This window comes from Corvus moneduloides, chromosome 5 (genome assembly GCF_009650955.1).
Source record: "Corvus moneduloides isolate bCorMon1 chromosome 5, bCorMon1.pri, whole genome shotgun sequence".
Lineage (NCBI taxonomy): Eukaryota > Metazoa > Chordata > Aves > Passeriformes > Corvidae > Corvus > Corvus moneduloides.
Window position 1 is genome coordinate 60,523,205 of NC_045480.1, and position 18,831 is coordinate 60,542,035.

General features: G+C 37.3%; 1 protein-coding gene across 4 annotated transcripts in view; it reads right to left on the bottom strand.

Annotated features, from left to right (window-relative positions):
- Positions 1-18,831, bottom strand: part of LRBA (LPS responsive beige-like anchor protein) — a 373,887-nt gene that overhangs the window by 122,393 nt on the left and 232,663 nt on the right. The window lies entirely within an intron of this gene.

Consider the following 18,831-nt stretch of genomic DNA (forward strand, 5'->3'; position numbering starts at 1 on the left):
TCCTTAACCCACAAACATGGATTCTACCAATTATGTGCAAAACCTGCAGTAAAATTAAAATATGCTCGAACTTCAAATCATGCTATGAATCTCTAATGCATTTTTTGCACTCCCAAATTCAACTACTCATGTCAAATGTTTTAAAAATTTGCTTGCATTTTTTCCCTTTAAAGACAACTGTCTTATTTTCCTTAACAGTTTCAGAGTTTCAAAAACATTTTTAAACGTTTAGCACTTCAGCAAAGCATAAAACCATATTCTGAAATGTATTTCTAGTAGCATTTAGATGTATCTGCACTCCCTTCAGCCTTGTAATAACAGGCCTGTAACAAATAAGCAAGGAAAAAATGTCTTTAAAGAAAAAAAATGTTCCTTAGGTTTATCATTAAGGCAGCATTCATTAATTCTGGAACTAGAAAGGTTGGCTGTATAAGAGGTTAAGTATCATTTTGTCAGCTAAGGTTAAACACAAACCTGCAAATGAACTCAGCATAATCTCTCTGTGGAGTAAGCGGTTGTCAAAATAACTTGTTACAATTCCTGTCATCCCATCTGACAGACACAGATGCTTAGTCTGCCTTCACAATTCAAACTAATCCCATTTTCAGTCCTCAGCCACTTTGTTTCTTTGTTGCTTCACTTTTTCCTTTTCGTTTCAAAGCTTAATTACGTAACTGTTAAGGGACAGAGAAACTGGACACTTCTCTGCCTCAGATTAACAAACCACAGGAGGAGGAAAATCTGAGATTTGTCAATTTTTGCAAACACAAAAGCACTTAATAGAAACCCATCACATAAAAGGAGGCTCAGATGCATTCCTTGTTAACATCACTCTTACCACAACTTCACTTGAGCAATATACTGTGTATAAAAAAGAAAAAGTGAAATTCAAGCCCTTAACGTAACAAAGACTGTTAATGAAACCAATCATTTACAGGTTTTTAACAAAGGAGGATTTTGCCTCACATGTAGCATATATTGAGAAATAAAACTGCATTTTTGTAGCACAGAGGGCAGATGCACCATTATAAAAGCACTACACAGTAAAGCATAAAATACTGTACCAGTTTTGTGAATTAAAAGCAAACAAGACTGGCAAACCAAAAACTGATAGCACAGATGAGAGCGTACAAAGCAAATCATCTCCCATACCTTCTTTCTTTTTACTTAATCCCTCATCTTCACCTCAATTCAAGTGCCACAGTCAACTTAGCTCCCAGCACACACACACACACACACACACACACACACAGAAAGAGAAGGAAAAAACTACATAATTATTCCAGTACAAAATTCCAGAAATGTAATGGAAGGACCAGAGATTATCAGTGGTTGATAAACATTTCTGGAACTGAGGAACCAACAGACTTGGGCCACGCTGACACTTCCCATAGCACATCCATAACCCATCCACACTACCTAGCAGATTTGTATAATTCTGTGGTGCTATTCAGAACCACTGTGCGTGGCTTTTGTCACATGCAGATAAATATCCTCTAAGAACACAACATCAAAAGAGGTAACAAAGGAGACAAAGTTGCAGTGCTCGTGCACAGAAATCTCTTAGTACTTTTCACTGGTATTCATCCATCTTATGATCTTGAAATTGGAGCTTATAATTGCAATGACTGATTTTTTGAGACAGACAGCACTGTGGTGACCTCCACTTTTCTGTAACAATTAAAACACAACAGCCTGTTTGTCACTATCGGTCTGTGCATGGCAAATTCAAACACTTACTATGTGGACTCTGTGAGTAAAATCAGCATGCTAAATCATTATTACTTTTACCCTGTGAAGTGAGCATTTTCTGCGAGAGTGGGAACCCTGCACAAGGCCCAGAGCTTGCTGCCTGCAACCTCCTCAAAACTGGAAGGAAAAGCACCAACTTGAAAAGAGCAGAGGTGGTTTGCATTGCGCACCTTGCAGAGCCGCGATGAAGTTACCGAATTCAGTGTGAGAGGATTTACAGCAGGAACTGGAACTGCGCTGCAGAAACACCACCAGCCACCACTGTAACCATTCCCTGAACCACTCATTAACAGAGCTCATCTGCAGACAGAAGCAGCTGAGGCCGGGCCGGGCAAGGCCTTCATTCCGGGCTGGAGCAGGGTCTGCCTGCTCCGCAGCCTCACTTCAAAGTCTCTGGAGTTCAATTAAAACTGGATTAGGTGGAAGCAGACCTTCTTTGGGACACTGTGCTCTCTGAAACTCCAGGCACACTGACAGCACCCTAGACAGAGGTCTAGCCCGCCAGTGAACCAGTTGCCATGGAAACTGCAGCATTGCCCCCGCTCCCGCTCATCACTCCACCTAGAGCAGATGAAAGGTCCAGAAGACAAACACATTTCTTTCATGTGCACTGCTAAGTATTCCTTATGAAAACCCAGCACAACCTTTTATTCCCTAGCAAATATTAATAGAAACTCCTAGTTGCAGAAACGGACTGGTTCTTCAAAATAAATTCAGCATTTTTATCCTGGCAAACTATTTGGTTTTTTTAAGTCACTGTTATCACTTCTGACATCAGAATTACAACTTTCAAAAACTATTTTTGCATTTGCCTTTTTTCACCCATAAGCCACACTACACAGACATTCAAATCAGATTTTAAGAGCAACTATCTTCTTCATACTACTGTACAATATTTCGAGGTTAAAACGAACTCACTTCTGCCTTTTGTCACCACCAGTTTTGGAACAACTTGTGGAGCAGAGACTAAGAGAGTGTAGAATCTAATTTAATCTACACAAATAGTACTGCCTTCCCCACATGAGAAATATTTACAGAATTTCAGTTGATTCAACACATCAGATTGAAGTTTAATCTACTGCACACTGCATTTGTTTCAAAAGACAGAGCACCTTACAGGAGAAAAGACAACTTATACCGTTTCCCATTTCATTTAAAAACACACAAACAAATGAGCCGATTGTAAAATTCTACAGTTCCAAAAATCTCATCAGACAAACTGTTCTGTAATCAGACTTTGGCAACACCAGATGAACAGACATCATGGCAACATTAGTAAAAATACAAAATTACTTTCACCTTTTCATGAAGTCCCTTCTTTTACTTCAAGTATTAGAAATGAAGGTCTAAACCTGTACCCAGCCCCTGTATTCATGCTGATGGCCCCGACAGTGCACAGCTGCAGGAAACTCCCCAAGAACTTAGTGAGTAAAGAACAGCCAGCTTTAAATTCTACTTGGAAGAGATTCTGAAATCAGAGTTGCATGAAAACTCAGGTAGCACAGTGCTGACCACAAATTAAGATCATATATAAGTAAGTCCTCTCCTCACAATTTACAGTCACATCTCAGCTAATTTCCCAACATTAAAATGTTCATTTACTCAGAAGCTACTCTGTCATTTTCCACTTTTTAATACAAATGCCCCACCCTACTTTTTCTTCGAAACCCTCCTTGAATGTTGATCATAAACAATGTCTATTGTAAAAGACTTCATGAAATAGTTAAAAAAACCCCATCACTACAGCTGCCTCCTGAATTAGAAAAGTAGTATTTTACTGAAGACTAAATGAACATTTTGCTTTACCTGTTAAGCAAGCCAATCAGCTATCATATATTTTATTTTAGAGAAAAGTACTATTGATCTTGAAAATGTGAATAGGCCAGAAGTAATTAAGTCTGCAAATGGGTTATAGAACTGAAACAGTAATTGAATAATTATATTACTTTAATATGCCAGCCAACTTAACTGCCATGAGTAAAATAAAAGCTAAATAGCTTATTTAAAAAGCTGATGCACATTCGTATAATTTTAAACAAGTTATAATGTAAGACAAAGAAAAAAAACCAACAAAGCACTGAATAAAAATATAGAGCATTTAATTTACATTCTAATTTGATTGTAGTTGAGACAAAATTTATAAATACATTCTAGCAGCATTCTGGGTCATTTGGCGTCATTTTTATTCAGGAAGGCAAAATTACAGCACTCAGAGGCTACAAAATCTGACCCTCCATTCACAAGAAACCTGTATTTCTACCTTAACCTCAGCCTTGCAACTGAAGATCCTTGGATTCTACTGTCCAGGTATTATTTAGTTCCTGGCTGCAGGATTCACAGTGAAAGGGTCTTACTCTGCTGTTTCTTTAAATACATCCAAGTACAACTGAACTAACAGGGAATTAGATCAGACTATTAATAATCTTAAATATCAACATGCTCTTCAATGAATCACAATTGTTCATCGGTTTATTTTAGATTTCTCAAAGAAACAACAAGTAAGATTTTAGCTTTAAATCTCAGATATTTACAAAATCAGCCACTGAAATCCATAGGCAAAGAGCAGCAGCCTCCCAACCAGTCCTCCCTGTGAGCATGCACAGTCTGTTACACAATCCTGTTCAGCATTTTCATGGGTGACAAACTCAATTAAACATATTCATTACTTTAATGTTCCACCAGACAGTTTTACCCAGCATAAAAAAATTAAATAAATAAATACTCTGTGACCTTTGTATTGATCAGAGCAAAATGGCTTATGGCTGGGTGTGGGTGGTGAAGGGATTGGGGAGGGGGGTGGTAAAGGACTCTTATGTTTTCTCTTCCAATTACTGAAGGAGATGATAAAACCACAGCAAATGATGTATCAGCTCATTTTATCTTATCGCTTTGGGGCTAGGTGACAATGAAGTTCATATTTCACTGGTTCCCATTGAAGATTGTGAAAATTACTTGCCCTTATGACCTGAAATTTCACTGGAAGACAGAAATTTCTCTTCTGCAAAGTAATGCAATTTTTCAGATGTCAACCTTTAGCCCAGCTTTAAAAATTAATTTCATTTATATTAACCAATGATATTGATATTTTCACAGAATGCTCTTTGATACATGAACCACCGACTAGCAAATTGATGTGCTCAAGAAGGATAGAATTATTTTATCTGAAGCTGCTGGGGACAGATAGATTTACCACAAACTGAAATTCCTATTTCACATCACGCTGTTTATATTAGCCTCAAACACCTTAAGGCCTCTGGACCAGTAAATAGTTTAATCTTTTGTTAGGATTTAGTTCCATTTGTATTCAGTTTTGAAATAATTTCTTCCTACACAATAAACAAATAAAAACACCACATGCTTGGAAATAATAAGAATAATAAGAATAAAGTCTGTCACAGACCACAGATGGCATGAAAAATACTTCCCACATTATTAAAATAGAGCAATGCACAATGATATAGTCTCCCTGTATCCTGCCACTTAAGCTATATTTCAGTGTGAAAAAAGCATGTAATGTAAATTTTCTGAAAGCAATCTTCTACTAACTACAGGTAACCTTCCTCCCGATTATCCCAATCTAACTTGGAAATAAAATTACTGGGGGAGCCTGTATTTCAGAACTTTTCTGATATGACTGTGTGGTTCTAAACACCTCACAGAGACTAATGAATCTGCACACAATGATAGCAAATTTAGTACCAACTATCTTCCTCCCTTCTACTGGATCTCATAAACAAAGTTTTTTCCTTCTTGATTAACCCTGCTGGCTCTTAGAGAGCAGGGGTTCATTACCACTATCAGAAAACATTTAATTAACCCAAAGAACAGGACCATCTGATTGCAAAAGACAGCTATGGAAGTTAAATTATGCAGCCTTAGATAGTGGAAGTTCAAAAAGAAGAAAATTGATATAGCTTTGGGTGGCTGTCCAGCCCTGCAAGGTTAAGGACATGAAGTTATAACTGGCTTTGGAAAATATGACAGCAGGCTTATTTACGATAAAAAGGAGCCAGAATTGCAGGAATTCACAGATTCTTGTAGGAGTTGACTGATATCTTGATTTAGTTACATTCTGATTTAAGAGTTAGTTGGATCTGCTCCTCAAGAGGTAGATACCAAAGGCTCATACAGATGTTTACAACACCTGGAGAAGGGCAACATTTTTTCCTCTATCAGGGTTACCTGTTTATGCTATTTGCTACAGCAGTGATGTTCATACATACCCAGACTTCATACACCTGCTATGTAAAATGATGCAGACAACAAATCATAACCAAGAATCTTTCAATCATTTAGAAATAACTCAGAATAGTCTTTGTGGACTGCATTAAATCATACAACTTCATGATTTCATGTGTCAATGAATTCCACCAGTTTAACAGACACAGTGCAAATACTAAAAAAGCTTGTTTTGATTTCATTTTGTATACATTGAAAAAATGACATTACCTGCAAAAGCTCAAGAAGAGAGCTTAAGCATCAGTGAGCAGAATTCCATGAAATGATTTCTCACTGTGTAGAAGCTGTCAAAAGAAGCTGATGATATTAAATAGTGCAATTTGCATTAAAAAATGCTGAAATAAAGTATTAGTATTAAGACTTGGTAATAATGAATGATGCAGTGGTGGATTCTATGATCATTACTCTGTGTAAGACAGAATTTTGGAAAACTAGGTAGGGAAACTCCATTTGCCATCACTTTATCTAACCAGCTGAGGAGCAGGTGTCTAGACGGCTTAAAAAAATCCCTCACAACTTTCTTTTTCTGTTGCATAACTTTGTGTCAGCACAGATGTTGCTACCTTGTTATTTAGCTCACCTTCAAGTTTATTAATGCAGAAAACTAAAAGACAAAGAACAGGAAGCTTTAGATGTCCCAAATTTTCCCTCTGTGAAAACTGATCGATTAATTTGTCTTCCCATCTCCTTGTGAGCTAACAAAAAAAGGAAATACAAATTCAGATAGAACTTATTATGGAAATGTTTTATTATTGGAAAGGAGGTTATAAAATTAAAACTCTTTTAAAACTTAACCTCAAATTTTTTAGCCCACTCCCTAGAACTTGGTATTCCCATTAGGAAAATAAAAATAGGTTTATGTTTTCCAGGTGATAAGGATGACCATGACCCATGTTTTGAAAACATACAGAAAGTTTCCTAATAGAAGTAAGACAACATAGGACTAGTGGCTCAAAACCATGTCATGATGTTGTAATGCTACTACAATTAAAAAAATAAAAAGGTTTTCAAAACAAGCCCTAAAAAGCTTTCCCTTGTTTAAAGATGGAAGAACCAGAGAAATAGTGAAAAGGAATGAAGCAGAGATTTTTTTTTTTTTTTATAATGACAGAAAGGTTGCAGATTTGGGTTTTTCTTAAGTTTAAAGTTTTTAAGTTTAAAGATCAGGTTGGTCCCTCTCCTTTTATAAAATTCCTAGTGCAGAAAAGTCTTGGAGGACAGTCTTTATCAGACTATTGGCTGATCTTTAATGAGCACAGAGTCTGAAAATGTGGACAATTGCCAGACTCACAGCAGCTCCTATCCACAGCAGTATTATTAACTATGTATGGTGCAAGGTAAGGAACAGGAGCAAGCATCTTAAAGGCAGGGCACAGAAAATAAAAATCTTCATTTTGCTGTCTCTTAAAGGTATTTAAACATTGAATTTTTTTTTTTTTTTTTTTTTTTTTTTTTGGAATCACAGAATATCCTGAGTTGGAAGAGACCCACAAGAACCACTGAACTCCAGTTCCCAGCCCTGCACAGGATATCCCCAAGAGTCACACCCTGTGCCTGAGAATGTTGTCCAAAGACTTCTTGAGCTCTTTCAGGTTGGTCTCTGTGATCACTGGCCTGGGGAGCCTCTGTTTTAGAAAAATAAGGCTCATGTTTGCTGTAAATGTCCCTTTAAATTCCTATTTTGAACAGCAAATGAGAACAGTTAGGTCAGATTTCCACTGCTATGCCCTGCATCTGCCTATTTCACCACTTTCTTCATGGGATATGACTTCTCCCAGGGGCTGCTACTCCATGTACCCAGCAAAGGCCTCTCCAGTCAGAACACATGCAAGTGGAAGCAGCAACTACAACCAAGAAGGAACCAACACACCTGCAACACTGGCAGCTGTCCAGTGTCTGCTGTTTCCATCTGATGTTGCAGAAGGAGGAGCAGAAAGCAAATGGGCAATGAAAAAATAAATTTCAATGCCAAAAAAAAGGATTTTTTCTTTTTTAATCGATGACTGTAAGCTGACCTTCATATCCCTTCGTCAGAAACAAAACAAAAACAAAAACTCCCTCACACATCTGGCAGGAAGCTAGAATACCAGTCATCAAGAAAGACTGCATCTGATCAGCTCATTAATGGGAAGCAAGCCCATACATAGAAGAACAGATGTGCCTCTTGAAGGCAAGGAGAAAAGTCAGACTCCCAAGCTGCCAAGCCAGCAGCTTACATTAGAAGATTCTGTGCTGTGTTTCATGAGAGATGTGGCACAGAAGGTGCCCCTTGCAAAGGGATGGGAAAGCAAAAATGGCTTAATGCCACCTTTGTGTTGCAGAGACTCTCAACTGCTGCAGGAACCAAATCCCCTTCAAGCGAACTGGGGCACCTGCGGGGGCTGACATTTATTTGCCTCATTTGGGATGCCTGGGACTGTATATAATGCTGAAGAAATTTTCCCTCTTGCTTTCAGAAGCTGGGATGGAAGATAGCACAGAACTGCTATAAAACCCTTCGCTGCTCAAGCCCTTTTCCTCTCCCTGCAAGTTCATTTACTACAAACCAAAGCAGAATACAGATATGACAACAAAACAGAGGAATTGTTCTTAGTTATCAAAGGACACGTCTCCTACGTGCACTTTTTTATAACAAAGCCCCCCATGAGTATATATGAGTACTTCATATTTTGTATCTGTATTCTTACATTTGTCTTATATTCCTGCAAAACTAGATTAATTTCTCAGATGAAAGAACTGACTGAAACCAGTCACTGACCAAGGTTTTGTTATGGCCTGTGACTTAAGGGAATATCCCTTTAGATCATCTACAGAAAAATTTTTCCAATTAAAACTTGCCCCATGTTTGTAAAGAACAAAAAGCCATGTGAAGAGGAGGTTTTATACAATAACTGCTGATATTCATTTTAGTACATGCGAAAGTAAAATAATATAAATTCAGCTTTAAAGCATTCCTACAAGCAAAAACCCTTTTCCAAAATTAAGCAAGCCAGGGGCACAGCTAATGTGAGGTCTACAACCACATCTATGATTCTGGGGTAACAGAACAAGAACATAACCCTTATTTCAGCTTAAAAATGCAATAGAAAATTAAACTGCATTTCTAGTCCAAATGATTGATAAGAAAGGCTTGAAAATGTGATTCAAGTGTAACAGATACACAGACAGCAGTCTGGGGATAGCTGAACAATTGATCCAACAACATGATTTGCCTTGCCATTCCCCCTGGAGTATTAAATCTAAAACTTGCTACTCCTGAGGGCCCAATAAAAAATAAGTCTATCAAAGAATTCTGCAGATGACAGGAGGAGAGAGGGCAGTAAGTCTATGTGAAAATATTAGCTCTTGTGAAGAATTTTAATCTGGGCTGTGTTATGCATTTATCTTTCAAACCCACAATGCTGTTTTGCACAACTGGAAGTTTTCCTAAGAGCCAGAAAAAGTCAAGCCTAATGTGGGAGTATTTACAAAGCCCCAGTTTCCAGCCAGTACATAACAGTGTTTCATAAATGCTGAAGTCAAGAGGGAAAAGTATTTTCAACTGCTTCTTTTTAGAAAACCCTAACCCCATAGCAATATCCTATCCATCCTGGCCTAAGTGCTGCCAAGAACTAAGTTCCTTGCAAAAATACAGCAATTTATCCTGCTTGTGCATGTTTCATCTAAAAAACTAACTTAAGGCAGCATTTTAATCAGCAACTCTCATCAAGTAAATTTACATTTGAAAGAATGATGTGGGAGCCCTTCTTAAATCTTTTTTCAAGTAGGGAAAAGAGCCTAACTGGATAGCAGCTCCCCTCCTAGTCAGTTCCACATTTTGAAAAAGGTTTAAGTTTTTTTAAAAGGAGCAGGAAACTGAAGGCATTAGAAAAATTGATTGTCCAGAGGCATTTGCAGTTCTTAAGTGATTTGGTGTGGAACTCAGTGTTCTTTCAAAAAAAAAAAAAAAATTTAAAAATTAAAAAAAAAAATTATTTTTTTTTTTAAGACAGAAGATCTACCTTTAGGGGTTTTTCTAACTGATGTACTTACAAGTAATTTTAAGAATCTGGGATCTGGCAGTAAAACACCTGTAATCAATTTTTCCTATAACATGTTAGCATTATAGATATTCAAGTGGGTAACAATTTTAAGAGATGTGTTAGAGGAAAGAAGATTTGAGATCTGAAGTATGAAATATCTCATCCTACAAAGGGGAACACATTTACAGCTAGAAACTTTAGTAGATTTATCACTACAAGATAATCAATTTTCTATTTGAGGAGTTGGAAGTTGAAATCTTGTGGAGTACAATGTCTGAGAACTTATTACAGAGCAAGGAAAGCATTCCTCACTCTTCCTTGAGTGCATGAAAACCAGTGACTGAAATGCCAAAACCACAAGGACGCAAAACTTGAGGCAGTAGCACATACTAAAAATAACTTGTCCAGACACACCTAAGAGTGCTCCACCAGTGAAGAACTGATATACTGATCAATGAAACATTGTTCCTGCTTGATAGAAGTTGTATTTGCTTGTCCTCCCTCAATATCCATATAGGGGATTTTAATGTGGATTTTAAATTTAACAATAGACTTAACAACTTTGATTTGTTACATTAACTGCTGAAGCTTCAAATACAGTAGTAATTGAATCCATGAAAAAATAACTAAAATTGGCATGTATCTGCTTCTCAGCATTCCACCCAAACAAAATGTCGGTGTTGATAAAATCCACTTTTAAAAACATGTATCCTTGCAAATCTCAAGTACTGTCATCTCATCACCCTGTTGGAGTTTGATTGATTACACCTTTTCCTTATGTTCATTAATCTCATCACCTTATCTTTTACACCACTTCATTTTAGCAGAAAGGCAATAATAAAACCTTCATCCATTATCCTTTTACGCATCTAGTCAAGCGGAAATGGTTAATAACATGCTACAAATTGAACTTCAATCACCTCATTTTCTCCTTTGTCGAATGCACATTAAAGTATATTCCAAAAGTGCAATTTGTTTTACAGGGGAATTTGTGTTATATTGCTACAGACAACTAAAATTAAGTGTTTCTCAGTTTGGTTATTAAATATATCCAACTGTCCTTTTATCTCTGATACTAAAACATTAACTCATTTTATTAGGGTGTAATAATACAAGAGCCTTATCTCCCAGAACACAGGGACATCTAGTCTGCCTAATAGTAAGTGTTATACAATGGGTCATTTATCTTTCTCTTTTTTTAAAAATATGCTTCTGATAGTTTATGAATTGGTATATTATTGCAGATGAAATGGCTCTCCATTTAAGAAAAGTTAATTTGTTTACATGCAGGCTTATCTTCAAATGCAAGCCCTATTAGAGGAACGGTCTATAACTGTCAGAGCAAGTGAAGAAGGAAAAGAGGTGGATGTAGAAAAATGTAGAGCCCAGTAATTTAACTCTGATCACCAGCCTCCTGTCTGAATATTATCTGTGTTCCATATGCACTTTGCAAACATGCTATGATATGATTCTACAGAAACAGTAATTGAAATAAGAGTCAAAGAACTTGTTTCTGCAAACTCTCCCCATCATTCCAAATACAGGCATACATTAGTAAAATAAAATAAAAGACATTTCTAAAAGAGCCCATCTAATATAAAGAAGTTCCCAAATATGATGTGTTTGGAGCTGTTTCCTCCAAAAAAAAATAAAAGGGTGGGTGAAATTCTAGCTCTGTTTAATTCCGTGACAGTAATCTCTTTTACAGAAAGGATGCGAGATTTCCTGCACTTTGGTCACCTTCTCAATGAAACAAGACTGGTCTGACAGACTCAGTAAAATTGTGTATCAAAATAAACAAATACAACCACAAATATTGCACAATCGTTACAATGACAGGGTATTTTCCTATGCTTCATCTCATTTCAATTCTACAAAAACTTAAGATTCATTTAGTATTAACCTTACAAGAAGCCTAAGAACATCACGGATCCTAACTTTAGTCAAAGAAGATTGAACTGGGGAACAGTAATTTTTATTATCAAAAAAGCTTGCAGCAGTTAGTTTTACAGTGTATGTATATATATATATGCACACTAATGATTTTTAAAAATGAAGTAATGACTATCCTTTATGCTAAAGCAAACACAGCTCTAGCTAGTTTATAATAAAATCATTTTACATTTCCCTCAGTGGCCTACCTTTTTTCCCCAACTCTCTTGTCCATTAAAAGACTGCCTTATTTCCCAAACAATTCCAGGACTATTGCCTCTCTCCTGCTCTATGACCTTCCATTCAACCTGCAGTTACACAAGGATTTTTGCAGGTGGCTGCCCTGCAAACTTTGCGCCTCATCTTATGCATCCTCAGTCACTTCCTACTGCCACCCCAAGACCTCCTTTCTCCAAGGAGCATGCTTGAGGCCATGGGGTAAAGCTGGAGTTCAACAGGTATTCTGGTAGAAAGTCACCCAGGGTAGGGAGAAGGACAATAATGAAGGGGTAAAGGAGATGGAATGGTTTTAGTCTAACTCACTAACACAGTTCCTAGTTGCATGTTGAAAATTTCTTCTTTAATCTTTGAAAGTGTCTTGGCTTTTAACTTCTTGTAGTTTGGCCAACTGCTGCTTCTGGTCCTACACTTAGAGAGGAAGATCTCCAGCCTGCATTTTCAAACTGTGCTTCTCCAACACTGACACAGCCCAGAAGGAGGCTTGTTTTGCACCCCAGTGATACAAAAAGTTCTCTGCTTTGCCAAAGCATAGGGCATCTTCCCACCACTTTGTGTTTATGGCACATTCAGCCCTGGAACAGCAAATGCAATTATCACTGAAATAAATAATTTGGCCACTCAAGAATTCAGGCTTCCTCATCTTCACAAAGTTCGAAATGCTCCACTGTTTCTTCAGCTTTCCCAAATTGCATTTAATCTCGGTTCAAAAATACGTATTATGCTTGTCATCCACTTAAATGCAGAGTCACTGAATTCAACCAAAATATTTATTATTTGCTAAACCCTGCAAGTTTAAATTATCTTTTCTAGTTTCACATATGAATGCCAAAATAGTGACTGGCATTCAAAACCTGCACACAGTCAGTGTCTTAAAATATGAGAGGCATATCAACATACCAAACTGTAAAACTACAAATTTCTGAACTGTACATACACAGAATTTGATCCAAATCATCAACTGATTTCTTTTTTCCGTTTTGATAATTTTTCTGAAACCTATCATTCAGAAAACTGTTTCAAGTATCCTCACTTAAAAACATCTCCCTCTTCTGAATGTGTAACCAAAGAGGTTTTGTACTTGTTTCGCTTTTGTTATTTAATTTACATTAAACCAGAAGTTCAAGAGAGCCGTTTAGGTTCTTAGGAGAAAGTCTAGTACCCAAGTGGAATAAACAGGGATTCAGAGCAGGCTATGAACCTAAGAAGCTCCTAAACTGCTGTCTGTGGTTGACTGACAGAGGTGCAAGTTCACACTGTGTAAGTTTAACTCTTCAGCTGATGCCACGCTTCTGCAAAATGTAAATCACTGTTGCTGTAGTCCTAAAATGCAGCAGGTTATTGCAGAAACAAATGAACAACTGAATACCAACAAAGTCAGCAAGAGTCTTGATTCCAGGCTCTAACCACCATTCCTGTACCACATAACATGTCATCATCCATAAGTAAATGAGTTAATCAATTTAATGAGGATTCAGACAAATCGGCTGCCTAATGAGCACTCAAACTGATGTGGCAAGGGTTATGCTCCAGTGCTGACAAAATCAGTTTGATGAAACTGACAAAAGCAGCAAAGCACTGTTCCTTCAGCGCATTTTCCTGCATCTTATTAACATGAAATTATAATCACTATTTGCAAACTGCGTAGGGAGACCATTTATTGTGGAAGTCATGTAAACATATGCTTTATCTACTCCTCTCTCCAGCAAACCTGTGTATATTGCGGGAATTCAGGATAGTATTTATTCAGTTCTTTTTGAAAATGGCAATCAGATAGAATTCTTTGAAGTAATTTAGATTGAATACACCAAGATAATTTCCAGAGACTTTACATTGCATGATTTTGCATTTTATGAACAAGCCATTTGGCAGTAAATATAAAATAAAGCAAACAAAATAAATCAAAATATTATGCAGCTTTGCAAACAGTTCAAAAAATTAACACTAGAATCTCTTTAAAAGCAAATAGAAAAAAAATCTGGCTCCAGTTTTTAGGTCAATGATAATGCTTGTATGCTGATTTCCAAACTCCATCATGCTAAGAAGCAAAAGTCACACGCCAAAGAAAGAAATTAACGTAACTAGTATTTTAATTACTTTATCAAAGTCCTTTAATCAGGGCTCTTGTAAGACTTTTCTAGCAGTACTAACTAGTTATGTTTAGGTTCAAAGTGCAGGGCCAAGGACTGGAACACAAGACCTGAAAATACTTAAAAATGGAAAATGTGAAAGTAAAAAAAAAAAAAAAAAAAAAAAAAAAAAAAAAAAAAAAAAAGCCATAATTTATAAAAAGTAAAAATTAACTCTTGCTTTCCAAGTACTATCTGTCCAGAACACTTTCTCCAGAGAAGAAAAAACATCTCTGTGCCATGTTGCTTAAATGCAAGACATACAAAGATATAAAAGAAAAATTATTATATGTAATAAGCATAATTAAAGCAGTTTCTAAATAGCACTGGTGCACCTGCAGCCATACAGACCATACAGCCTTCTCTAGGATCACAAGAATGAAGTTCTGGATGCTATCACAGAGTCAGTAACAACTTAATATTTACACACTAATGACTTTCCTTTCTCAAGGGGGAAGTGTCATACCGGTAATATCTGATTATTATCTTGTGAGCACTACAAGGAGTGGGTTGGGAAATGGTAGATGACACAACTTTTGCCTGGGAACATGGGATGGAGCAGATTTAACATTTCAGCATTAAGTTAGAAGGAACAACTGACTTCTACATAAGGACACAATTTCCAAGCTTGTATTCTCTGGAGCAGGAATCCTTGGCTTTAGGATCTGTGTTTGAAAAGCAATCCAGAGACAATGTAAATGATGTTGCATCCAACATATACAGAAGGATGTCAAACTGCCAAAAGAGTAATTAGGATCATTCCCAAACCAACAAATACAACAAAGCCCACAAAAATATTACATTAAAACAGCAGCAGAAATCAGTGGCAGTTGACAATACTATATATACATATCTATCTTACTCTATTTTAACACCAGACATTTTCTCCCCAAAGGACACTGTTCTTGATAACAAGGTTATTTATCTCTGAAAGGGCTGAACTCTCCACTTCTTGTGGATTCTTGCGGAAACACTCCATATAAGTTTCCAACCAATTTAAAGGATCTCGATTAAAATCCTAATTCACCAGTTAACATTTGACTACAGTTGGAGTTTGTGGCTATGGCTCCACAGCAGGTGGCAGCCACAAGGATGGTGTGGCCTATTCCAAACTGTGTAGTCCTGCTTCCTTCTTTCTCCTGCCATTAATGTTCCTATGGACCCAGAGGTAGTTGGCTCAGGGCATCATCCTTGCAAAAATCCATGGAAGAAAAGGACCTTTCCTGTTAGGTCAGTTCCCTAACTTGACTCCTCAGGTAAATCTCAGAATGCCTTGGGTTGGAAAGGAACTTAATGGACGAGGCACTCAGTGCCATGCTCTAGTTGACAAGGTGGTGATCAGTCAAAGGTTGGATTTGATGATCTTGGAGGTTCCTTACAACCTAAAAGATTCTGTAATTCTCTGATTAAAGATCACCTGCTTCCACCACCAATGTTGGCAGGAATGCCACCCACTAGATCAGTTTTCTCAGGGCCCCATCCAGCCTTGCCTTGAACACCTCTAGGGATGGGGCATCCACAACTTCTCTGGGCAACCTGTGCTAGTGCCTCACCACCCTCTGAGTAAAGAACTTTTTTCTACCATCTAATCTGTAGCTTTCCCCTTATAGTTTATAACTGGTCCTGATTTTCCTTCTTTTTTTTAAGCCCCCTTTAGGTGCAGGAAGGCTGCTTCAAGGCCCCCCTGGAACATTCTCTTCTCCAGGCTGAAAAGTGCCAAATCTCAGCCTCCATCTCTCTGATCACCGTCACTCCTCCTCCAGGCTCCTCTGGACCTACCCCCAAAGATTCACATCCTTCCTATGCTGAGGACTCCAGGCCTGGACACATACTCCAGGTAGGGTCTCACAAGGGCAGAGCAGACAGGGAGAATCACCTCCCTCAACCTGCTGGTCACAACTTTTTTAATGCAGCCCAGGATGTTGGGGGAAAAGACTAAAGAGCCCCAAATCATTTCTTTGTGTGTCAGATCCCACTGGCATTAACAGGGTGGTGGAACCCTCCTCTCAGTTTCAGGAACCACTGTGTCCTTTTGTGCCTCTGAAAACATCTTGTCATTGCCACTGCACAGGTGTTTTCCAGCATAGCTGCTCTTTGCCAGCTGTAGAAACACTGCAGAACAAACAACTCAGCTGGTTAGTTTTGCTTCACAGTAATTTCCAAGAAGCATCCCATGCAAAGACTACACATCTCTGGGATAAAAAACACCCCAAATTAGACAAATCCTAATATAATAAAATGTGTACTCCAGTATGACTGTGTTCTTTAGTGACAAAAAGAATATAAGTGGCAAATCCAAGTGCCTCTGGAATGTCTCTTACAAAATGTTTACATCTACCAAAGTAGGTAACTTCTCTCATGCTAGGAGCAGAGAGCATTCATGATTTCATTCTAAGACCATTCTTAGGTCCAAAACTACACATTATAACAACAAATTTCACGTCAGTTTTCTATCTGCAGCAAATGGATATGACTGTAATTTGCTAAAAAGACACTAATACTGCCAAAATCTTGGTTATTCAAATATTTTGGTTACACCTCCCAGTAGACAGATTTTGTGAAGGCAGTTAACTCTAATTACTCTTCAACATACTTAACTATTAAAGAAAAACTAGAAAATAGAGAAAAGAGATGTTTTACATGTGATGCTTGGAAAAAACTTCTGTCTCATGTCAAAACCAACTGAGACTGTTGGCCTAATTCCACAATACTCAAAGGAAGTATTCGAAATCAAAAGCACCAAAATGAAGCAAATGCTTAATTTAAAAAAAGTTACCTTCCTTCTCCTTAAAGGATATACTCTTAATGACATGGGTTTACTTCTCCCAATTAAGGGCTTTCAGTGAAAGATCTGTGAAGGTTCCCGCTTTATACACAATTAACAATCAAACTGTAACACAAATTACATGTCAGCCTTATCAGAGTTTACACATTGAACTCCTGTATCTGTTGCCAGCAGGCAGCCCTATCTGGGGAATATCACCATGAATTTGTTCAGTGTCTCAGCACAAAATCCCACCCCAAAAGGTGGTTTGCCATCCCTTCTGTGTTGGAAGCACATGGAGCTCCATCACACCATTTATTCCATGCAGCCCCTGAGCAGGTTTTGTGCCCACTGCCCTGAAGAAGGCCAGGCCGGTCTGCCCTTTCCAGGGGCTCATCTCAGAGCAAACTTCCATGCTGTACCATCCCCACAAAGATGTGAGCTAACACCTCTGTCTTTTTCATCCTTCCCTGTTTTTAAGGGTAATAATACGTTATTCTTAGCAAAATACTCAGCTGAAGATCTGCTTTAGCTATCCAAGGCTATCTTAATCACATTTGCTAATTACATGCTTCAAAAATTGCTCTCCAACACACTAAAAGCTCATTCCTTCTTGTGACCGGAGCAAAATTAAAACAAATATGGAAAGGATGGTTATGAGGTAACACAACGAGATCACTGCTATCAAAGTTCACTTCAGGGTTGGGGGCGTATCTAACATGTAAGGGATTTATTCATATCATCAGGAGAAGAAGTGGATATAATTAAAGTAATTAGGTATTTCTAACAAAGTAATGGAAAAACACTTCCTAAGCTGCCCTACGCATTGCTCAGCACTTAACATTTTTATTTTTACAGCTATGACTTTGCATTTAGAGAAGCATCAAGAACAACCTGCTCTTTTCACTATTTCTCCCATGCCTGGAATGCTATTTATTTTCCCCTATTTTTTCATAGTTACACTCTTTTTTATTTTACATTTGAGTGTATTACATTCCTCTTATCAAAATAGTTACAGAGGTGAAATCACATTTAGTATTAATGCATTAAAAATTAATTACTTCATTTTCTCATTTGTTCTAATTTTTGAAGTATAAGCACAGCCAGCCTCTTTTTCAATATGAAGAATTTGAATGTAATACTGTATTCTGCAAATCTTCCTTAATCTTTAATGCATTTTGAGTAAGATAAGTGACTATTCTTGGTTTTTTGTTTGCCTTCTAAGAGGAGGATAAATAAGAGTCCTTAGCATTTTACTACATATTTTATAAATGTCCTTGCATTTTGCACATATTCACATAAAATATATTCCTATGTTTCTCTCTGTAGAAACACACACTAATGAACATACAGGTTATATATTATCTTATGATATACTAATTCACAAACATTTCAAATTTAAATTGAGGTACTCATCTGACCAATTTTCATGAATATTCAATCAACTGGAGGCTCTATGTTGCTTTCAGCTTCTTTATGTATAACAAACAGTATTCAAATGGTGAACAATTGCAATGTTTAGTATCATATTTAAAACCACCATTCAAACCTTTTCTTAATGCTATTATCAGTTTTTCTTTTGCAACAATTTTGTGTATAAAAATAAAAGCACTGGATTTATATTGGTGCTGCCCTCTTTGTTTTGTTCCACTCTGCAAAGCCCTTTTGGGACACTAAGCCAGCATTTACCATAATACGGATTAAACTCTCTTTGTCCTATTGCACAGCGTTTGTTAGCAGGTTAGTCTTTTTACAT